Raw genomic sequence first — 23,721 nt, forward strand, 5'->3', positions numbered from 1 at the left:
TGAATTTTGCTTCTCGAAATATCTTGGACTCCGCCTCAGGTGGAACGTTCATGGAAATCATGTTAGGAGAAGCTACAAAACTCCTAGACAATATCATTACCAACTACTCTCAGTCGCACACTAAAAGGTCACCTGCTAGCAAAAAGGTACACGCTATAGAAGAAATTAACTCGCTTAGTGCTAAGATGGACGAGTTGATGAATTTGGTTGCTAGTAGAAATGCTCCTTTAGATCCTAATGACATGCCACTATCTTCCTTGATTTAGAGTAGCAACGCTAGTTTGGACGTTAATTTTGTTGGTAGGAACAATTTTGGCAACAACAATGCTTTTAGAGGAAACTGTGTTCCTAGGCCTTTTCCTAGTAACTCCTCTAACAATTATGGCAATTCCTACAACAACACTTATGGAAATCATAACAAATTACCCTCTGATTTATAGAGTAATATCAAATAGTTCATCAACTCTCAAAAGATTTCCAATGCGTCCATAGAGGAAAAACTACTCAAAATAGACGATTTGGCTAAGAGCGTTGATAGGATGTCTTGTGATATTGATGCTTTGAAAGTTAGATGTGCTCCTCCCAAGTTCAACTTGGATGAAACTTTAAAAGCTATGCGTGTCTCCATGAATGAGAGCAAAGAAAGAACCCCAAATTCGCGCTAAGTATGAATGGTTTAAAAGGGTGCGTTCTAGTGATGCAAATCACGAAGATCTTAAAGTACTTGGTGTGACTCCTCTTGAATCTTTGTTTTCGCGTGTCAAACCTATTGATGAAGGGGATGGATATGAATCCACTTTGGTTGAAAAACGCCCCAATGATTCGGAGTCCATCTATCTTGATTGTAAAGGTGTGGAGAGTGGAGTAGAAGAAATCAAAATACTGGGTAGTAATGAAACTCCCACTTTGGATTTCAAGGAATTCAATTATGATAGTTGCTCCTGGTTTGAATGCATTTCCTTGATGCAATCCATTGCAAACTCTCCACATGCTTATAGCCAAAGCAAAGCCTTTACCGCACATATGTAGATGCTATGATGAAATCTCTTGAAGAGAAACTCGAATTAGAAGTCTCTATACCTAGAAAACTTCATGATGAGTGGGAACCTACTATCAAAATCAAAATCAAAAACTATGAATGCAATGCTTTGTGTGATTTGGGTGCTAGTGTTTCCGCGATTCCAAAGTCTTTATGTGATATTCTTGGTTTTCATGAGATTGAAGAGTGTTCTCTTAATTTGCATCTTGCGGATTCTACTGTCAAGAAACCCATGGGAAGGATCAATGATGTTCATATTGTTGCAAATAAGAACTATGTACCCGTGGATTTCATTGTACTTGACATAGATTGCAATCCTTCATGTCCCATTATTCTTGGTAGACCTTTCCTAAGGACTATTGGTGCTGTCATCGATATGAAGGAAGGGAATATTAGATTTAAGTTTCCTCTAAAAAAGGGCATGGAGCATTTTCCTGGAAAGAAAATAAGATTGCCTTATGAATCTATGATGAGGGCTACTTATGATTTGAGCACCAAATATGACTATACGTGATTCCATCACCTTATGCCTAGCTAAGGGCGTTAAACAATAGCGCTTGTTGGGAGGCAACCCAACGAATCTATCCTTTTTCTTTCTGTTTTGTGTTTTCCACACTTTCATAATTCTGTTATGATTGTGTTTTTTGTGTTTATTTTGCGTTTGTGCCAAGCAAAACCGTTATGATTAGTCTTGGGGATGATCGTTTGGTCATGCTGGAAAAGACACAAACTTTCTGCTCATGAAAAGAATTTTCATTCTTTCTGTAAGAGCTTTTGAGTTGATTCTTTTTGCTGCTGATTCCTACGCAAATTCTTCAGACTGTCGTAATTTTTCATAATTTTTGAAGTAACAGAAGTATACAAAGTATATAGATTGCTACAGACTGGTCTGCTGTTAACAGGTTCTGTTTTTGTTGAGTTGGTTGCTTATTTTGATGAAACTATGGATATTATCGGGGGGTATTAGCCATGGAAGATTGAAAATACAGTAACCCAACACCAACATTTGTAGAATTTAAGTTTGATACAATACCTGAGGAAGTGGTGGTTTGCTTTCTTATACTAATGTTATCACGAGTTTCTGTTTAAGTTTCGTGTTGTGAAGTTTTCAAGTTTTGGGTGAAGTTCTTATGGACAAAGAGATAAAGAGTGGCAAGAGCTCAAGCTTGGGGATGCCCAAGGCACCCCAAGTTGGTTCAAGGATGCCGAAAAAGCCTAAGCTTGGGGATGCCCCAGGAAGACATCCCCTCTTTCGTCTTCAATCCATCGGTAACGTTACTTGGGGCTATATTTTTATTCACCACATGTTATGTGTTTTGCTTGGAGCGTCTTGTATCGTAGGAGTATTTTATTTTTTTTGTGTCACAATCTTCCTCGCTGTACACCTAGAGAGAGAGACATGCACTCACCGTGATTTTGTCGAGCTTCACTTATATCCTTTGGTTAGGCAATTCAGCTCACATATGTTTCACTTATATCTTTAGAGCTAGTTGATTTTGCTCTATGTGCTTCACTTATATCTTTTAGAGCACAGCGGTGCGTGGCTTGGTAGTTGGCTTATGCTATGAAAGTAGTCTCAAAAGGGGTAGTTATCCAAAGGGATATGAAAACCTCCACCTTCATGTGCATTGAGTAGTTAGAGAAATTTGATTCATCTCAATTAGTTTTGAGTTGTGGTTGTGGTAATATTGAAGTTATACTAGTAAGATGTTGTGGATCTAGAAATACTTGTGTTAAAGTTAGTGATTCTCGTAGCGTGCACGTATGGTGAACCGCTATGTGATGAAGTCTGAGCATGATTAGTTTATTGATTGTCATCCTTTGTGTGGCGGTCGGGATCGCGCGATGGTTTATACCTACCAACCCTTCCCCTAGGAGTACGCGTTGAATGCTTTGTTTCGATTACTACTAAAACTTTTGCAACAAGTATATGAGTTCTTCATGACTAATGTTCAGTCCATGGTTTAGATGCACTTTCACCTTCCACCATCACTATCTTCTTTAGTGTCGTGCAACTTTTTCCGGTGCATAAAACACACCATTAGCCTCCCTCAAAACAGCCACCATACCTACCTACTATGCCTTTTTCAAAGCCATTCCGAGATATATTGCCATGCAACTACCACCATGACATGTGCCACCACTTCTACATTGCCATTTCACGATCATAAGATAGCTAGCATGATGTTTCCATTGATGTCTATGCCATGCTAGATCATTGTCATGGTACACTACCGAAGGCATTCCATATAGAGTCATCATTGCTCTAAGTTTTGAGTTGTAAGTGTGATGATCATCATTGATGGAGCATTGTCCCATGTGAGGAAATAAAAGAGGCCAGCGAAGCCCATTTACAAAAAGAGGCCAAAGATGCCCACCAAATATATATATATATATATATATATATATATATATATATATAAAGAGAGGCCAAAGATTCCACCAAAAAATGAGAGAAAAAGAGAGAAGGGACAATGCTACTATCTTTCCATACTTGTGCTTATTAAGCACCATGATCTTCATGATTGAGAGTCTCTCGTTTTGTCACCACCATATAGCTAGTGGGAAATTTTCATTATATAACTTGGCTTGTATATTCCAATGATAGGCTTCCTCAAAATTTCCTTAGGTCTTCGTGAGCAAGCAAGTTGGATGCACACCCACTAGTTTTCTTTAAGAGCTTTCGCGTACTCTTAGCTCTAGTGCATCATTTGTATGGAAATCCCTACTCAATCACGTTGATATCTATTGATGAGCATCTCCATAGCTCGTTGATATGCCTAGTCAATGTGACCATCTTCTCATTGTTTGCCTTGCAACCTCCACCACACTCCATTCCACTTATAGTGCTAAAATCATGGCTCACGCTCGTGTATTGCGTGAGAGTTGAAAAGGTTTGAGAAAGTAAAGGTGTGAAAACAATTACTTGGCCAATACCGAGGTTTTGCATGATTTAAATTCGTTGTGCAAGGATGACAGAGCATAGCCAGACTATATTATTTTGTAGGGATAACTTTCTTTTGGCCTTGTTATTTTGAAAGTTCATGATTACCTTGCTAGTTTGCTTGAAGTATTATTGTCTCCACGTCAATAGCAAACTATTGTTTTGAATCTAACAGATCTGAACATTCACGTCACATGAGAGGAGTTACGAAGGACATCTATGCTAGGTAGCATGAAAGCATCAAAAATTCATTCTTTATCACTTCCCTACTCGAGGACGAGCAGGAGTTAAGCTTGGGGATGCTTGATACGTCTCAAACGTATCTATAATTTTTGATGGTTTCATGATGTTATCTTGTCAACTTTGGATGTTTTATATACCTTTTATATCTTTTTTGGGACTAACTTATTAATTCAGTGCCAAGTGTCAGTTCCTGTTTTTCTGTGTTTTTGACTGTTTTTGGATCTGATTTTCGAACGGAGTCCAAACGGAATAAAATCCCCGAAATAAATTTTTCCAGAACAGAAGAAGATCGGGGGACTTGAGGGCCAAGGCAGGAGGCCCATAGGGAGCCCACAGGCCCTGAAGCCGCGGCCAAGGGGGCCCGCGGCGACCCGGCTTGTGGCCTCCCTGGCGCTCCCCTGCCCTAGCTCTTTGGCCTATATATTCCCTAAAATCCCAGAAAAAATCAGGGTGTCCACAAAACCACTTTTCCTCCGCCGCAAGCTTCCGTTTCCGCGAGATATCATCTGGAGACCCTTCCCGGTGCCCTGCCGGAGGGGACTTTGGAGTTGGAGGGCTTCTACATCAACATCATTGCCTCTCCGATGACTCGTGAGTAGTCCACTTCGGACCTACGGGTCCGTAGTTAGTAGCTAGGTGGCTTCTTCTCTCTCTTGGATCTTCAATACAAAGTTCTCCATGATCTTCATGGAGATCTATCCGATGTAATCCTCTTTGGCGGTGTGTTTGTCGAGATCTGATGAATTGTGGATTTGTGATCAGATTATCTATGATATATATTTGAGTCTTTGCTGATTTCTTATATGCATGATTTGATATCCTTGTAAGTCTCTCCGAGTTTTGGGTTTTATTGGGCCAACTAGATCTATGATTCTTGCAATGGGAGAAGTGCTTGGTTTTGGGTTCATACCATGCGGTGACCTTTCCCAGTGACAGAAGGGGCAGCAAGGCACGCATCGTGTTGTTGCCATCAAGGGTAACAAGATGGACTTTCATCATAGATTTGAGATTGTTCATCTACATCATGTCATCTTGCTTAAGGCGTTACTCTGTTCTTATGAACTCAATACACTAGATGCATGCTGGATAGCGGTCGGCGTGTGGAGTAATAGTAGTAGATGCAGAAAGTATCGGTCTACTTGTTTTGGATGTGATGCCTATAGATATGATCATTGCCATAGATAATGTCATGACTTTGCGCAGTTCTATCAATTTCTCGACAGTAATTCGTTCACCCACTGTCTACTTGATTTCATGAGAGAAGCCACTAGTGAACACTACGGCCCCCAAGTCTATTCACAACTATCATCTCAGCTTTCACTTTTACTTTGCTTTGTTTACTTTTTTCTTTCAGTTCTCACTTTGCAAACAATCTATAAGGGATTGGCAACCCCTTCATAGCGTTGGGTGCAAGCTCTTTCTGTTTGTGCAGGTACTTGCGACTTGACGCGATCCTCCTACTGTATTGATACCTTGGTTCTCAAATTGAGGGAAATACTTATCGCCGCTGTGCTACATCACCCTTTCCTCTTCAAGGGAACACCAATGCAAGGCTCCAAGGCCGCGGGAGAATCCTTTGCATATTTGCCAAGGAAGTCCCTATATGCGTAGCCCGTAGCAGAAGGATTCCTGGCGCCGTTGCCAGGGAAGGTCTTTTGTTGTCGTAGCATAGTCCCACACATACTTGTGGGACTGCCGCCTTGGTCATATCGGTGTTAAGCGCATGAAGAAACTCCATACCGATGGACTTTTGGAGCCTCTTGATTTTGAATCATTTGACACATGTGAACTGTGCCTCATGGGCAATATGACCAAGACTCCATTCTCTGGAATAATGGAGCGAGCAACCAACTTATTGGAAATAATACATACCAATGTATGCGGTCCAATGAACGTTGAAGCTCGCGGTGGCTATCGTTATGTTCTCACTCTCACCGATGATTTAAGTAGATATGGATATGTCTACTTGATGAAACACAAATCTGAAACATTTGAAAAGTTCAAAGAATTTCAAAGTGAGGTTGAGAATCAACGTGAAAAGAAAATAAAGTGTCTACAATCTGATCGTGGAGGAGAATATTTGAGTCACGAGTTTGGCACACACCTGAGGAAATGTGGAATTGTTTCACAACTTACGCCGCTTGGCACACCACAGCGTAACAGAGTGTCTGAACATCGTAATCGCACTTTAGTAGATATGGTGCGATCTATGATGTCTCTTACCGACTTACCGCTATCATTTTGGGGATATGCATTGGAAACCGCAGCATTCAGTTTAAATTGGGCACCGTCTAAATCCGTTGAGACGACACCGTATGAATTATGGTTTGGAAAGAAACTAAGTTGTCGTTTCTAAAAGTTTGGGGTTGTGATGCTTATGTGAAGAAACTTCAACCAGAAAAGCTCGAACCCAAAGCAGAGAAATGTGTCTTCATAGAATACCCTAAGGAAACTATTGGGTATACCTTCTACCTTAGATCTGAAGGCAAAATCTTTGTTGCAAAGAACGGATCATTTCTAGAGAAAGAGTTTCTCTCGAAAGAAGTAAGTGGGAGCAAAGTAGAACTTGATGAGGTAATTGTACCTCCTCTTGAACCGGAGAGTAGCATAGCGCGGGAAAATATTCCCGTGGCGCCTACACCAACTGGGGAGGAAGTTGATGATGGTGATCATGAAACTTCGACTCAAGTTGCTATTGAACCTCGAAGGTCCATGAGGGTACGTTCCGCACCAGAGTGGTACGGCAACCCTGTGATGGAGATCATGTTGTTAGACAATGGTGAACCTTCAAACTATGAAGAAGCGATGGCGGGCCCGAATTCCAACAAATGGCTTGAGGCCATGAAATCCGAGATAGGATCCATGTATGAGAACGAAGTATGGACTTTGGTGGACTTGCCCGATGATCGGTGGGACATAAAAAATAAATGGATCTTTAAGAAGAAGACTGACGTGGACAGTAATGTGACCATCTATAAAGCTCGACTTGTAGCAAAGGGTTTTCGACAAATTCAAGGAATTGACTACGATGAGACTTTCTCTCCCGTAGCAAAGCTGAAGTCAGTCCGAATCATGTTAGCAATTGCCGCATTTCATGATTATGAAAGTTGGAAAATGGACGTCAAAACAGCATTCCTTAATGGATATCTTAAGGAAGAGTTGTATATGATGCAACTAGAAGGTTTTGGTGATCCTAAGAATGCTAACAAAGTATGCAAGCTCCATCGCTCCATCTCTGGGCTGGTGCAAGCATCTCGGAGTTGGAACATTTGCTTTAATGAGGTTATTAAAGCGTTTGGGTTTATACAGGTTTATGGAGAAGCCTGTATTTTCTAGAAAGTGAGTGGGAGCTCTGTAGCGCTTCTCGTACTATATGTGGATGACATATTGTTGATAGGAAATGATATAGACTTATTGTAGAGCATAAAGACCTACTTGAACAGAAGTTTTTCAATGAAGGACCTTGGAGAAGTTGCATACATATTAGGCATCAAGATCTATAGAGATAGATCAAGACGCCTCATAGGTCTTTCACAAAGTACATACCTTGACAAGATATTGAAGAAATTCAATATGGATAAGTCAAAGAACGGGTTCTTGCATGTATTGCAAGGTATGAGATTGAGTAAGACTCAATGCCCGACCACGACACAAGAAAAAGAGAAGATGAGTACTATCCCCTACGCTTCAGCCGTAGGTTCTCTTATGTATGTCATGTTGTGTACCAGACCTGATGAGAACCTTGCCATAAGTTTGGTAGGGAGGTACCAAAGTGATCCCGGTATGGAACACTGGACAGCGGTAAATAATGTCCTTAAGTACCTAAAAATGACTAAGGAGATGTTTCTCGTTTATGGAGGTGACGAAGAGCTCGTCGTAAAGGGTTACGCTGATGCTAGCTTCGACACAGATCCGGATGACTCCAAGTCACAAACCGGATACTTGTATATTTTGAATGGTGGGGCAGTCAGCTGGTGCAGCTGCAAGCAAGACATCATGGTAGCATCTAGATGTGGAGCGGCATACATATCTGCTTCCTTAGGGTTGTAGCAGCTCAAGAAGGGATCTGGATGAAGGAGTTCATCACCGACCTTGGAGTGATTCCAAGTGCATCAGGCCCGATGACACTCTTCTGCGACAACACTAGAGCTATTGCCGTAGCCAAGCAGCCCAGATTTCAGAGGAAGACCAAGCACATCAAAAGCCGCTAAAACTCAATCCAGGACTACGTCCAGAAAGGAAAAATAGATATTTGTAAAGTACATATGGATCTGAATATTGCAGACCCGTTGACTAAACCTCTTCCACGAGCAAAACATGATCAACACCAGAATGTTATGGGTGTTTGATTCATCACAATGTAACTAGGTTATTGACTCTAGTGCAAGTGGGAGACTGTGGGAAATATTCCCTAGAGGCAATAATAAAGTAGTTATTATTATATTTACTTGTTCATGATAATTGTCTATTGTTCATGCTATAATTTTATTAACCGGAAACAGTAATACATGTGTGAATATACAGATCACAATATGTCCCTAGTAAGCCTCTAGTTGGCTAGCTCGTTGATCAACAGATGATTATGGTTTCGTGATCATGGACATTTGATGTCTTTGATGACAGGATCACATCATTAGGAGAATGATGTGATGGACAAGACCCAATCCTAAGCATAGCACTAGATCGTGTTGTTCGTCTGCTAAAGCTTTTCTAATGTCAAGTATCATTTCCTTGGACCGTGAGATTGTGCAACTCCCGGATACCGTAGAAGTGCTTTGGGTGTATCAAACGTCACAACGTAACTGGGTGACTATAAATATGCACTACGGGTATCTTCGAAAGTGTCTGTTGAGTTGGTACGAATCGAGACCGGGATTTGTCACTCCGTGTGACGGAGAGGTATCTCTGGGCCCACTCGGTAGAACATCATCATAATGAGCTCAATGTGACTAAGGAGTTAGTCACGGGATGATGTGCTACGGAACGAGTAAAGAGAGTTGCCGGTAACGAGATTTCACAAGGTATAGGGATACCGACGATCGAATCTCGGGCAAGTATCATACCGATAGACAAAGGGAATTGCATACGGGATTGATTGAATCCTTGATATCGTGGTTCATACGATGAGATCATTGTGGCACATGTGGGAACCAACATGGATATCCAGAACCCGCTGTTGGTTATTGGCCAGGGAGATGTCTCGGTCACGTCTGCATGTCTCCCGAACCCGTAGGGTCTACACACTTAAGGTTCGATGGCGCCAGGGTTATAGGGAAATAGTACGTGGTTACCGAAGGTTCTTCGGAGTCCCGGATGAGATCCTGAACGTCACAAGGAGCTCCGGAATGGTCCGGAGGTAAAGATTTATATATAGGAAGTGAGATTTTGGACACCGAAAATGTTTCGGGCGTCATCGGTAATGTATCGGGACCACCGGAAGGGTTACGGGGGTCCACCGGGAGGGGCCACCGGCCCCGGGAGGCTACATGGGCTAAGTGTGCCCACCCAAGGCGGGGAAAGGGAGGAAGGGGGGCAAACCCGAGCGTAGGAGGGGGGCCAGGCCCACCTGGCGCGCCACCCCTCCTCTTATTGGAAATATGCCCTAGAGGCAATAATAACTTGGTTATTATTATATTTCCTTGTTCATAATAATCGTTTATTATCCATGCTAGAATTGTATTGATTGGAAACTCAAATACATGTGTGGATACATAGACAACACACTGTCCCTAGTGAGCCTCTAGTTGACTAGCTCGTTGATCAAAGATGGTCAAGGTTTCCTGGCCATAGGCAAGTGTTGTCACTTGATAACGCACATCATTGGTACAATGATGTGATGGACAAGTCCCAAACTATAAACGTAGCATATGATCGTATCAGTTTATTGTTACTGTTTTCTGCATGTCAATGTATCTGTTCCTATGATCATGAGGTCATGCAACTCCCGGACACCGGAGGAATACCTTGTGGGTTATCAAACACCGCAACATAACTGGGTGACTATAAAGGTGCTCTACAGGTATCTCCAAAGGTGTCTATTGGGTTGGCATGGATCAAGACTAGGATTTGTCACTCCGTGTGACGGAGAGGTATCTCGGGGCCCACTCGGTAATGCAACATCATAACAAGCCTTGCAAGCAATGTGACTAAGGAGTTAGTTACGGGGTCTTGTATTACGGAACGAGTAAATAGACTTGCCGGTAACGAGATTGAACTAGGTATGAAGATATAGACGATCGAATCTCGGGCAAGTAACATACCGAAGGACAAAGGGAATAGTATACGAGATTATATGAATCCTTGACATAGCGGTTCAACCGATAGAGATCTTCGTAGAATATGTTGGAGCCAATATGGACATCCAGGTCCTGTTGTTGGTTATTGACCGGGGAGTGTCTCTGGTCATGTCTGCATAGTTCTCGAACCCGCAGGGTCTGCACACTTAAGGTTCGGTGACGTTTCGGTATAGTTGAGTTATAGGTGTTGGTGACCGAAGGTTGTTCGGAGTCCCGGATGAGAACATGGACGTCACGAGGGTTTCCGGAATGGTCCGGAAATGAAGATTGATATATAGGATTGTTGCATTTGGCCTCCTGAAAGATTTCGGGCATTACCAGCAGTGTACCGGGAGTGACGAATGGGTTCCGGGTTTTTACCGGGAGGGGCCCACCCACCCGGGAGTGAACCTAATAGCCCAAGGGTGGCGCACCATTCCTTAGTGGGTTGGTGAGGCCAGCCCAAGTGGGCTATTTCGATCAAGAGGAAAAATCAAGGAGAAAAAAAGAGGAGGTGGGACGGAAGGAAGGGACTCCTCCCTCCAAACCGACTTGGAGGAGGATCCCTCCTCCCTTCGTCCGGCGCCCTAGAGGCAAGCCCCACCCCTTGGCTCTTCCTATATATACTTGAGGTTTAGGGATTTTGAGACACAACTTTGACACGTTCTGCCCTCTCCTCTAGATCATAGTTCTTCCTCTATATCGGTTTTCTGCGGAGCTCGGGCGGAGCCCTGCAGGAATAGATCATCACCATCACCGGCGCGCCGTCACGCTGCTGGATAACTCATCTAATTCCCCGCCCCTCTTTCTGGATCAAGAAGGCGGAGATCGTCATTGAGCTATACGTGTGCGAAATGCGGAGGTGCCGTCTGTTCGGCACTTGATCGGGACAGATCGTGATACGGTTCGCGTAACGGATCGTGGGACGGTTCGTGGGACGGATCATGAAGACGTACCACTACATCAATTGCGTTTATTAACACTTCCTCTTAGTGATCTACAAGGGTATGTGGATCTGATTTCCCTCTCATAGATGATCATCACCATGATAGGTCTTCGTGTGCGTAGGAATTTTTTTGTTTCCCATGCAACGTTCCCCTTCAGTGGCATCATGAGCTAGGTTCATGCGTAGATGTAATCTCGAGTAGAACACAAATTTTTTTGTGGGTGTTGATGTTCTATTTGCTGCCCTCCTTAGTCTTTTATCGATTCGGCGGTATTCTTGGATTGAAGCGGCCCGGACCAACCTTACTTGTACGCTTACGAGAGACCGGTTTCATCGACTAACATGCAACTTGTTGCATAAAGATGACTGTGAGTGTTTGTTTCTTCAACTTTAGTTGAATCGGATTTGACCGAGGCGGTCCTTGGAGAAAGGTTAAATAGCAATTTGCACATCACAGTTGTGGTTTTGCGTAACTAAGATGTGATCATACTAGATACCCATAGCAGCCATGTAAAACATGCAACAACAAATTCGAGGACGTCTAACTTGTTTTTGCAGGGTATGCATGTGATGTGATATGGACAAAGACATGATGTGATATATTGGATGTATGAGATGATCATGTTGTAATAGTTAAATATCGACTTGCACGTCGATGCTACGGCAACCGACATGAGCCATAGGGTTGTCTTTAAACTAACGTTTGTGCTTGCAGATGCGTTTACTATATTGCTAGGTTGTAGCCTTAGTAGTAATAGCATAGATAGCATGACAACCTCGATGGCGGCATGATGATGAAGATCATGATGATGGAGATCATGGTGTGGCTCCGGTGACGATGAAGATCATGTCGGTGCTTTGGTGATGGAGATCAAGAAGCACGAGATCATGGCCATATCATGTCACTTATGAATTGCATGTGATGTTAATCCTTTTATGCACCTTGTCTTTCTTAGAACGACGGCAGCATTATAAGGTGATCCCTCACTAAAATTTCATGATAAAATTGTGTTCTCCCCGACTTTGCACCATTACGACAGTTCGTCGTTTCGAGACACCACCTGATGATTGGGTGTGATAGACTCAATGTTGACATACAATGGGTGCAAAACAGTTGCACACGCGGAACACTCGGGTTAAACTTGACGAGCCTAGCATGTACAGACATGGCCTCGTAACACAAGAGACAGAAAGGTCGATAATGAATCATATAGTGGATATGAGCAACATGGAGATGTTCACCACTGAAACTATACTCAACTCACGTGATGATCGGACTTGAGTTAGTGGATTTGGATCATGCGCCACTCGAATGACTAGAGGGATGTCTATTTGAGTGGGAGTTCTTAAGTAATATGATTAATTGAACTAATCATCATGAACATAGTTAAACGGTCTTTGCAAATAGTGTTGTAGCTTGCGCTACTATTTCTAGATATGTTCCTAGAGAAAATTTAGTTGAAAGATGATAGTAGCAATTATGCGGACTGGGTTCGTAAACCGAGGATTGTCCTCATTGGTGCATAGAAGGTTATGTCCTTAATGCACCGCTCGGTGTGCTAAACCTCGAGTGTCGTCTGTGGATGTTGCAAACATCTGAAATACATGTTTTTTGATGACTACGTGGTAGTTCAGTGCGAAATACTTAATGGCTTAGAATTAAGGGGCGGAAGACGTTTTGAATGTCACGGAACATATGAGATGTTCTAAGCGATGAAATTGGGATTTCATGCTCGTGCCCTTGTTGAGAGGTATGAGACCTCCGACAAGATTCTTTGTCTACAAAGTAAAGGAGAAAATCTCAATCGTTGAGCATGTGCTAAGATTGTCTGAGTGCAACAGTCGCTTGAATCAAGTGGGAGTTAATCTTCCAGATGAGATAGTGATGGTTCTCCAAAGTCACTGCCACCAAGCTACTAGAGCTTCGTGATGAACTATAACATATCAAGGATAGATATGGTGATCCTTGAGCGATTCGCAATGTTTGACACTCCGAAAGTAGAAATCAAGTAGGAGCACAAATTGTTGATGGTTAGTAAAACCACTAGTTTCAAGAAGGGCAAGGGCTAGAAGGGATACTTCATGAAACGGCAAACCAGTTGCTGCTCTAATGAAGAAACCCAAGGTTGAACCCAAACCCGAGACTAAGTGCTTCTGTTATGAGGGGAAAGGTCACTGAGGCGGAGCTACCTTAGATACTTGGTAGATGAGAAGGCTGGCAAAGTCGACACGAGTATATTTGATATACATGATATTGATGTGTACTTTACTAGTACTCCTAGTAGCATGAGGGTATTAGATACCGGTTCAGTTGCTAAGTGTTAGTAACTCGATATAAAAGCTACGGAATAAACGGAGACAAGCTAAAGGCGAGGTGACGTTATGTGTTGGAAGTGTTTACAAGGTTGATGTGATCAAACATCGCACACTCCCTCTACCATCGGGATTAGTGTTAAACCAAAATAATTGTTATTTGGTGTTTGCGTTGAGCATGAACATGATTAGATCGTGTATATTGCAATACGATTATTCATTTAAAGAGAATAATGGTTATTCTATTTGCTTTCATAAATACCTTCAATAGTTTATTAAATCTCGATTGTAGTGATACACATGTTCATAATATTGATGCCAAAAGATACAAAGTAGTAATAATAGTACCACTTACTTGTGGCACTGCCGCTTGAGTCATGTTGGTGTAAAATGCATGAAGAAGCTCCATGCTGATGGATCTTTGTACTCACTCATTTTTGAAACGTTTGAGACATGCAAACCATACCTATTGGTATAAACGCATGAAGAAACTCCATGCAGATGGATTGTTTGGACTCACTTGATTTTGAATCACTTGAGACATGCAAATCATACCACATGGAACAAGAAAGTAACTTGTTGGATGTAATACATTTTTATGTGTGCAGTTCAATGAGTGTTGAGGCACGCAGTGTATATCGTTATGTTCTTACTTCACTGACGATTTGAGTAGATACGGGAGTATTTACTTGATGAATCACAAGTCTGAAATATTGAAAAGTTCAAAGCTATTTCAGAATGAAGATCATCGTGACAAGAGGATAAACTGTCTACGATATGATCATAGAGATGAATATCTGAGTTGCGAGTTTTGGTACACAGATAAGACAATGTGGAAATTGTTTCGCAATTCATGCCACCTAGAACACCATAGTGTGATGGTGTGTCCGAACATCATAGCCGCGCCCTATTTGATATAGTACATACTATGTTGTCCCTTATCGAATTACCACTATCGTTTATGGGTTATGCATTAGAGACAACCGGATTCACTTTAAATAGGGCACTACGTATTTCCGTTGAGATGACACCATATGAACTATGGTTTGGATAAACCTAAGCTGTCATTTCTTAAAAGTTTGGGGCTGCGATACTTATGTGGAAAGGTTTCAGCGTGATAAGCTCGAACCCAAAGCGGATAAACGCATCTTCATAGGACACCCAAAACAGTTGGGTATACCTCCTATCTCAGATATGGAAGCAAAGTGTTTGTTTCTAGAAATGAGTCCTTTCTCGAGGAAATGTTTCTCTCAAAAGATTTGAGTGGGAGGGTGGTCGAACTTGATGAGGTTATTTGAACCGTCATTTCAACCAGTGTGTAGCAGGGCGCAAGAAGTTGTTCCTGTGGCTCCTACACCAATTGAAGTGGAAGCTAATGATAGTGATCATGAAACTTCGGATCAAGTTACTACAAACCTCGTAGGTCGACAAGGTCACGTACCGCTACAGAGTGGTACGGTAACCCTGTTTTGGAGGTCATGTTGTTGGACAAGAATGAACCTACAAGCTATGGAGAAGCGATGGTGGGCCTGGATTCCGGCAAATGGCTGGAGGCCATGAAATCCGAGAGAGGATCCGTGTATAAAACAAAGTACAGACTTTGGAAGAACTACTTGATGGTCGCAAGACTATTAAGTACATATGGATCTTTAAAAGGAAGACACACGATGATGGTGAAAAGTCACCATTAAGAAAAGCTCGACTTGTCGCAAAGATGTTTCCTTGGCACTGAGGTTCAAACGATAAGATCTTCGTAGAATATGTAGGATCCAATATGGGAATCCAGGTCCCGCTACTGGATATTGACCGAGGAGTACCTCGGGTCATGTCTACATAGTTCTCGAACCCGCAGGGTCTGCACACTTAAGGTTCGACGTTGTTTTATGCGTATTTGAGTTATATGGTTGGTTACCGAATGTTGTTTGGAGTCCCGGATGAGATCACGGACGTCACGAGGGTTTCCGTAATGGTCCGGAGATGAAGATTGATATATAGGATGACCTCATTTGATTACCGGAAGGTTTTCGGAATTACCGGGAATGTACCGGGAATGACGAATGGGTTCCGGATGCTCACCGGGGGGCAGCCCACCCCGGGGAAGCCCATAGGCCTTAGGGGTGCCGCACCAGCCCTTAGTGGGCTGGTGGGAAAGCCCAAGAAGGCCCCTGCGCAGGTTAAAGGAAAATCAAAGAGAAAAAAATGGAAGTGGGAAAGTGGAGAAGGACTCCACCTTCCAATCCTAGTTGGACTAGGATTGGAAGGGGAGGACTTCCCCCCTTGGTTCGGCCGACCCCTTTGGGGCTCCTTGAGCCTCAAGGCAAGGCCCCTCCCCTCCCACCTATATATATGGAGGTTTTAGGGCTTATTTGAGAGAACTTTGCCACGGCAGCCCGACCACATACCTCCACGGTTTTTCCTCTAGATCGCGTTTCTGCGGAGCTCGGGCGGAGCCCTACTGAGATTAGATCACCACCAACCTCTGGAGCGCCGTCACGCTGTCGGAGAACTCATATACCTCTTCGTCTCTCTTGCTGGATCAAGAAGGCCGAGATCATCGTCGAGTTGTACGTGTGGTGAACGCGGAGGTGCCGTCCGTTCGGCACTAGATCGGAGCGGATCGTGGGACGGATCGAGGGACAGTTCGTGGGATGGTTCATGGGGCAGATCGAGGGACGTGAGGACGTTCCAATACATCAACAGCGTTTATTAACGCTTCTGTTGTGCGATCCACAAGGGTACGTAGATCGAAAATCTCCTCTCGTAGATGAACATCACCATGATAGGTATTGCGTGTGCGTAGGAAATTGTTTGTTTCCCATGCGACGTTCCCCATCAGTGGCATCATGAGCTAGGTTCATGCGTAGATGTCATCTCGAGTAGAACACAAAAGTTTTTGTGGGCGGTGATGTGCGATTTGCTGCCCTCCTTAGTCTTTTCTTGAATCCGCAGTATTGTTCGATCGAAGCGGCTCGGACCGACATTACTCGTACGCTTACGAGAGACTGGTTTCATTGCTACTAGCAACTCTGTTTCTCAAAGATGACTGGCGAGTGTCGGTTTCTCCAACTTTAGTTGAATCAGATTTGACCGAGGAGGTCCTTGGATGAGGTTAAATAGCAATTCATATATCTCCGTTGTGGTGTTTGCGTAAGTAAGATGCGATCCTACTAGATACCCATGGTCACCACGTAAAACATGCAACAACAATTAGAGGACGTCTAACTTGTTTTTGCACGGTATGCTTGTGATGTGATATGGCCAACGACGTGATGTGATATATTGGATATATGAGATGATCATGTTGTAATAGTTAATATCGACTTGCACGTCGATGGTACGGCAACCGGCAGGAGCCATAGGGTTGTCTTTAAACTAATGTTTGTGCTTGCAGATGCGTTTACTATATTGCTAGGATGTAGCTTTAGTAGTAATAGCATGAGTAGCACGACAACCCCGATGGCGACACGTTGATGGAGATCATGATGATGGAGATCATGGTGTGACGCCGGTGACAAGAAGATCGTGTCGGTGCTTTGGTGATGGAGATCAAGAAGCGCATGATGAGGGCCATATCATATCACTTATGAATTGCATGTTATGTTAATCCTTTATGCACCTTATTATGCTTAGAACGACGGTAGCATTATGAGGTGATCTCTCACTAAAATTTCAAGCTCAAATTGTGTTCTCCCCGACTGTGCACTGTTGCGACTGTTCGTCGTTTCGAGACACCACGTGATGATCGGGTGTGATAGACTCAACGTTCACATACAACGGGTGCAAAACAGTTGCACACGCGGAACACTCGGGTTAAACTTGACGAGCCTAGCATGTGCAGACATGGCCTCGGAACACATGAGACCGAAAGGTCGAGCATGAATTGTATAGTTGATATGATTAGCATAGAGATGCTTACCACTGAAACTATTCTCGACTCATGTGATGATCGGACTTGAGATAGTGGATTTGGATCATGTACCACTCAAATGACTAGAGAGATGTACTTTTTGAGTGGGAGTTCTTAAGTAATATGATTAATTGAACTAATTGTCATGAACATAGTCTAATGGTATTTGCGAATTACGATGTAGCTTGCGCTATAGCTCTACTGTTTTTATATGTTCCTAGAGAAAATTTAGTTGAAAGATGATAGTGGCAAACTTTGCAGACTGAGTCTGTAAAACTTAGGATTGTCCTCAATGCTACGCAGAAGGTTTATGTCCTTAATGGAACACTCGGTGTGCTGCACCTCGAGCGTCATCTGTGGATGCTGTGAACATCCGACATACACGTTTCTGATGACTACGCAATAGTTTAGTGCAAAATACTTGATGGCTTAGAAGCAAGGCGCCGAAGACGTTTTGAAACGTCTCGGAACATAAGAGATGTTCTAAAGAGATGAAATTGTGATTTCATTCTTGTGCCCTTGTTAAGAGGTATGAGACCTCCGACAAGATTCTTTGTCCATGAAGTAAAGGAGAAAAGCTCAATCATTGAGCGTGTGCTCAGATTGTCTAAGTACGACGATCGCTTGAATCAAGTGGGAGTTAATCTTCCATATTAGATAGTGATGGTTCTCCAAAGTCACTGCCACCAAGCTGTGAGAGCTTCGTGATGAACTATAACATATCAAGGATAGATACGATTATCCTTGAGCGATTCGCAATGTTTGACACTGCAAAAGTAGAAATCAAGAAGGAGCATCAATAGTTGATGGTTAATAAAACCACTAAGTTTCGAGAAAGGCAAGGGCTAGAAGGGATACTTCGTGAAATGGCCAAACAGTTGCTGCACTAATGAAGAGACCCAAGATTAAACCCAAGCCCAAGACTAAGTGCTTCTGTTATCAGGGGAACGGTCACTAAGGCGGAGCAACTCTAGATACTTGGTAGATAAGAAGGCTGGCAAAGTCGAAAGAAGTATATTTGATATACATGATGTTGATGTGTACTTTACTAGTACTCCTAGTAGCGCGAGGGTATTGGATACCGGTTTGGTTGCTAAGTGATTAGTAACTCGAAATGAAAGCTACGGAATAAACGGAGACTAGCTAAAGGCGAGGTGACGATACGTGTTGGAAGTGTTTCCAAGGTTGATATGATCAAACGTCGCACGCTCCCTCTATCATCGGGATTGGTGGTAAAACCTAAATAATTGTTATTTGGTGTTTGCGTTGAACATGATTGGATCGTGTTTATTGCAATACGATTATTCATTTAAAGAGAATAATAGTTGTTCTATTTGCTTGAATAATTACCCTCAATGGTTTATTGAATCTCGATCGTAGTGTTACACATGTTCATAATATTAGTGCCAAAGATACAAAGTAATAATGATAGTACCACTTAGTTGTGGCACTGCCACTTGAGTCATGTTGGTATAAAATGCATGTAGAAGCTCCATGGTGATGGATCTTTGTACTCACTCATTTTTGAAACGTTTGAGACATGCAAACCATACATGTTGGTATAAATGCATGAAGAAACTCCATGAGAGATGGATCGTTTGGACTCGCTTGATTTTGAATCACTTGAGACATGCAAAACATGCCACATGAAACAAGAGAGTAACTTATTGGGAAGAATACATTTTTGATGTGCAGTCCAATGAGTGCTAAGGCACGCAGTGGATATCGTTATGTTCTTACTTCACTCACGATTTGAGTAGATACAGGAGTATTTACTTGATGAATCACAAAGTCTGAAATATTGCAAAGTTCAATTCTATTTCAGAGTGAAGTTCGTTGTAACAAGAGGATAAACTGTCTATGATATGATCATAGAAATAAATATCTGAGTTAGAGTTTTGGTACGCAGTTAAGACAATGTGGAAATTGTTTCGCAGTTCATGCCACCTGGAACACCGTAGTGTGATGATGTGTATGAACGTCATAGCCACGCCTATTTGATATGGTGCATACTACGATGTCTCTTATCGAATTACCACTATCAATTATGGGTTATGCATTAGAGAAAACCGCATTCACTTTAAATAGGGCACCGCGTTTTTCCGTTAAGATGACACAGTATAGGCTGAGGTTTAGAGAAATGTAAGCTGTCATTTCTTGAAAGTTTGGGGCTGCGATGCTTATGTGAAAAAGGTTTCAGTCTGATAAGCTCGAACCCAAAGCGGATGAAAGCATCTTCATAGGATATCCAAAACAGTTGGATACATCTCCTATCTCAGATCCGGAAGCAAAGTGTTTGTTTCTAGAAACGGATCCTTTCTCGAGGAAAGGTTTCTCTCGAAAGAATTGAGTGGGAGGGTGGTAGAACTTTATGAGGTTATTGAACCATCACTTCAACCAGTGTGTAGCAGGGCGTAGGAAGTTGTTCATGTGGCGCCCACACTAATTGAAGTGGAAGCTGATGATGGTGATCATTAAGCATTGGATCAAGTTACTACAAACCTCGTAGGTCGACAAGGTCGCATACTACTACAGAGTGGTACGGTAACCCTGTCTTGGAGGTCATGTTGTTGAACAACAATGAACCTACGAGTTATGGAGAAGCAATGGTGGGCCCAGATTCCGACAAATGGCTGGAGGCCATGAAATCCGAGAGAGAATTCATATGTGAGAACAAAGTATAGACTTTGGAATAACTTGATGGTCGTAGGACTATTAAGTAAATATGGATCTTTATAAAGGAAGACAGACGATGATGGTGAATCGTCACTATTAAGAAAAGCTTGACTTGTCGCAAAGATGTTTCCGACAAGATCAAATAGTTGACTATGATGAGACTTTCTCACTCGTAGTGATGCTAAAAGTCTGTTGGAATTATGTTAGTAGTTGATGCATTATTTGTGAAATATTGCACATAGGAAGACAAAACATTGTTTCCTCGACGGTTTCCTTGAGGAAAGATTGTATATGATACAACCAGAAGGTTTTGTCGATCCTAGGGATACTAGCAAGTATGCAAGCTCCACCGATCCTTCAATGGACTGGTGCAAGCATCTCGGAGTTGGAATATACACTTTGATGAGATGATCAAAGATTTTGGGTTTGTACAAGGTTTATGAGAAACTTGTATTTCCAAAGAAGTGAGTGGGAGCACTATAGAATTTCTGATAAGTATATGTGGTTGACATATTGTTGATCACAAGTAATGTAGAATTTCTGTAAAGCATACAAGGTTGTTTGAAAGGAGTTTTTCAAAGGAATACCTGGATTGAGCTACTTGAACGTTGAGCATCAAGATCTATGGAGATAGATCGAAACGCTTAATAGAAGTTTCAACAAGATGCATGCCTTGACAAGTTTTTGAAGGAGTTCAAAATAGATTAGCAAAGAAGGAGTTCTTGACTGTGTTGTAAGGTGTGAATTTGAGTAAGACTCAAAAATCCGACCATGGTAGAATAAAGAGAATAGACAAAGGTCGTCTTCTATGCCTTAGCCATAGACTCTAAAGTATGCCATGCTGAGTACCGCACCTGATGTGTGCCTTGCAGCAAGTATGTTAAGAGGTACAGAGAGTGATCCAGGATTGAATCACTGATCAGTGGTCAAAGTTATCCTTAGTAACTAAATGGACTAAGGAACTTTTCTCGATTATGGAGGTGGTTAAAGAGTTCGTCGTAAAGGGTTACGTCGATGCAAGCTTTGACACTAATCCGAATAACTATGAGTAGTGAAACAGATTCGTATAGAGGAGTAGATATTTGGAGTATTTCCGAATAGCACATAGTAGCAGCATCTATTAGATGACATAAAGATTTGTAAAGAACACACGGGTCTGAAAGTTTCAGAACCATTGACTAAAACCTCTCTCACAAGCAAGACGTGATTAGACCCCAGAACTATATGGGTGTTGGATTCGTTGGAATCACATGGTGATGTGAACTAGATTATTGACTCTAGTGCAAGTGGGAGACTGTTGGAAATATGCCCTAGAGGCAATAATAAATTAGTTATTATTATATTTCTTTGTTCATGATAATCTTTTATTATCCATGCTATAATTGTATTGATTGGAAACACAATACTTGTGTGGATACATAGACAAAATACTGTCCCTAGTAAGCCTCTAGTTGACTAGCTCGTTGATCAAAGATTGTCAAGGTTTCCTGACCATAGGCAAGTGTTGTCACTTGATAACGGGATCACATCATTAGGAGAATCATGTGATGGACTAGACCCAAACTAATAAACGTAGCATGTTGATCGTGTCATTTTGTTGCTACTGTTTTTCTGCGTGTCAAGTATTTATTCTTATGACCATGAGATCATATAACTCACTGACACCGGAGGAATGCCTTCTGTGTATCAAACATCACAACGTAACTGGGTGGCTATGAAGATGCTCTACAGGTATCTCCAAAGGTGCCCGTTGAGTTAGTATGGATCAAGACTGGGATTTGTCACTCCATGTGACGGAGAGGTATCTCGGGGCCCACTCGGTAATACAACATCACACACAAGCCTTGCAAGAAATGTGACTTAGTGTAAGTCACGGGATCTTGTATTACGGAACGAGTAAAGAGACTTGCCGGTAAACGAGATTGAAATAGGAATGTGGATACTGACGATCGAATCTCGGGCAAGTAACATACCGAAGGACAAAGGGAATGACATACAAGATTATATGAATCCTTGGCACTGAGGTTCAAACGATAAGATCTTCGTAGAATATGTAGGATCCAATATGGGCATCCAGGTCCCGCTATTGGATATTGACCGAGGAGTCCCTCGGGTCATGTCTACATAGTTCTCGAACCCGCAGGGTCTGCACACTTAAGGTTCGACGTTGTTTTATGCGTATTTGAGTTATATGGTTGGTTACAAATGTTGTTCGGAGTCCCGGATGAGATCACGGTCGTCACGAGGGTTTCCGGAATGGTTCGTAGATGAAGATTGATATATAGGATGACCTCATTTGATTACCGGATGGTTTTCAGAATTACCGGGAATGTACCGGGAATGACGAATGGGTTCCGGATATTCACCGGGGGGCAGCCCACCCCGGGGAAGCCCATAGGCCTTAGGGGTGCCGCACCAGCCCTTAGTGGGCTGGTGGGCAAGCCCAAGAAGGCCCCTGCGCAGGTTAAAGGAAAATCAAAGAGAAAAAAAAGGGGAAGTGGGGAAGTGGAGAAGGAGTCCACCTTCCAATCCTAGTTGGACTAGGATTGGAAGGGGAGGACTTCCCCCCTTGGTTCGGTCGACCCCCTTGGGGCTCCTTGAGCCTCAAGGCAAGGCCCCTCCCCTCCCACCTATATATATGGAGGTTTTAGGGCTGATTTGAGACAACTTTGCCACGGCAGCCCGACCACATACCTCCATGGTTTTTCCTCTAGATCTCGTTTCTGCGGAGCTCGGGCGGAGCCATGCTGAGATGAGATCACCACCAACCTTCGGAGAGCCGTCACGCTGCGGGAGAACTCATCTACCTCTCCATCTCTCTTGCTGGATCAAGAAGGCCGAGATCATCGTCGGGTTGTACGTGTGCTGAACGCGGAGGTGCCGTCCATTCGGCACTAGATCGGAGCGGATCGTGGGACGGATCGCGGGACGGTTCGTGGGACGGTTCGGGGCAGACCGAGGGACGTGAGGACGTTCCACTACATCAACCGCGTTTATTAACGCTTCTGCTGTGTGATCCACAAGGTTACGTAGATCGGAAATCTCCTCTCGTAGATGAACATCACCATGATAGGTATTGCGTGTGCGTAGGAAATTTTTTGTTTCCCATGCGACGTTCCCCATCAGCAAGCTCTAGCGATCCTTCTAAAGGACTGGAGCAAGCATCTCGGAGTTGGAATATACGCTTTGATGAGATGATCAAAGTTTTTGAGTTTATACAAGGTTTATGAGAAACTTGTATATCCAAAGATGTGAAAGAAAAGGGCAAACGAAAAAGGCAAAAAAATTGGAAATTTGTTTTTCAGAAGTGGGGGAGAGGAAAACGAGAGGCAAAAAAGTAAATGCAAGAGATGAGTTTGCGACGGTTACTTGGATAAG

Source organism: Hordeum vulgare, chromosome 2H, assembly GCF_904849725.1.
Source record: "Hordeum vulgare subsp. vulgare chromosome 2H, MorexV3_pseudomolecules_assembly, whole genome shotgun sequence".
In the NCBI taxonomy this organism is placed as follows: Eukaryota; Viridiplantae; Streptophyta; class Magnoliopsida; order Poales; family Poaceae; genus Hordeum; species Hordeum vulgare.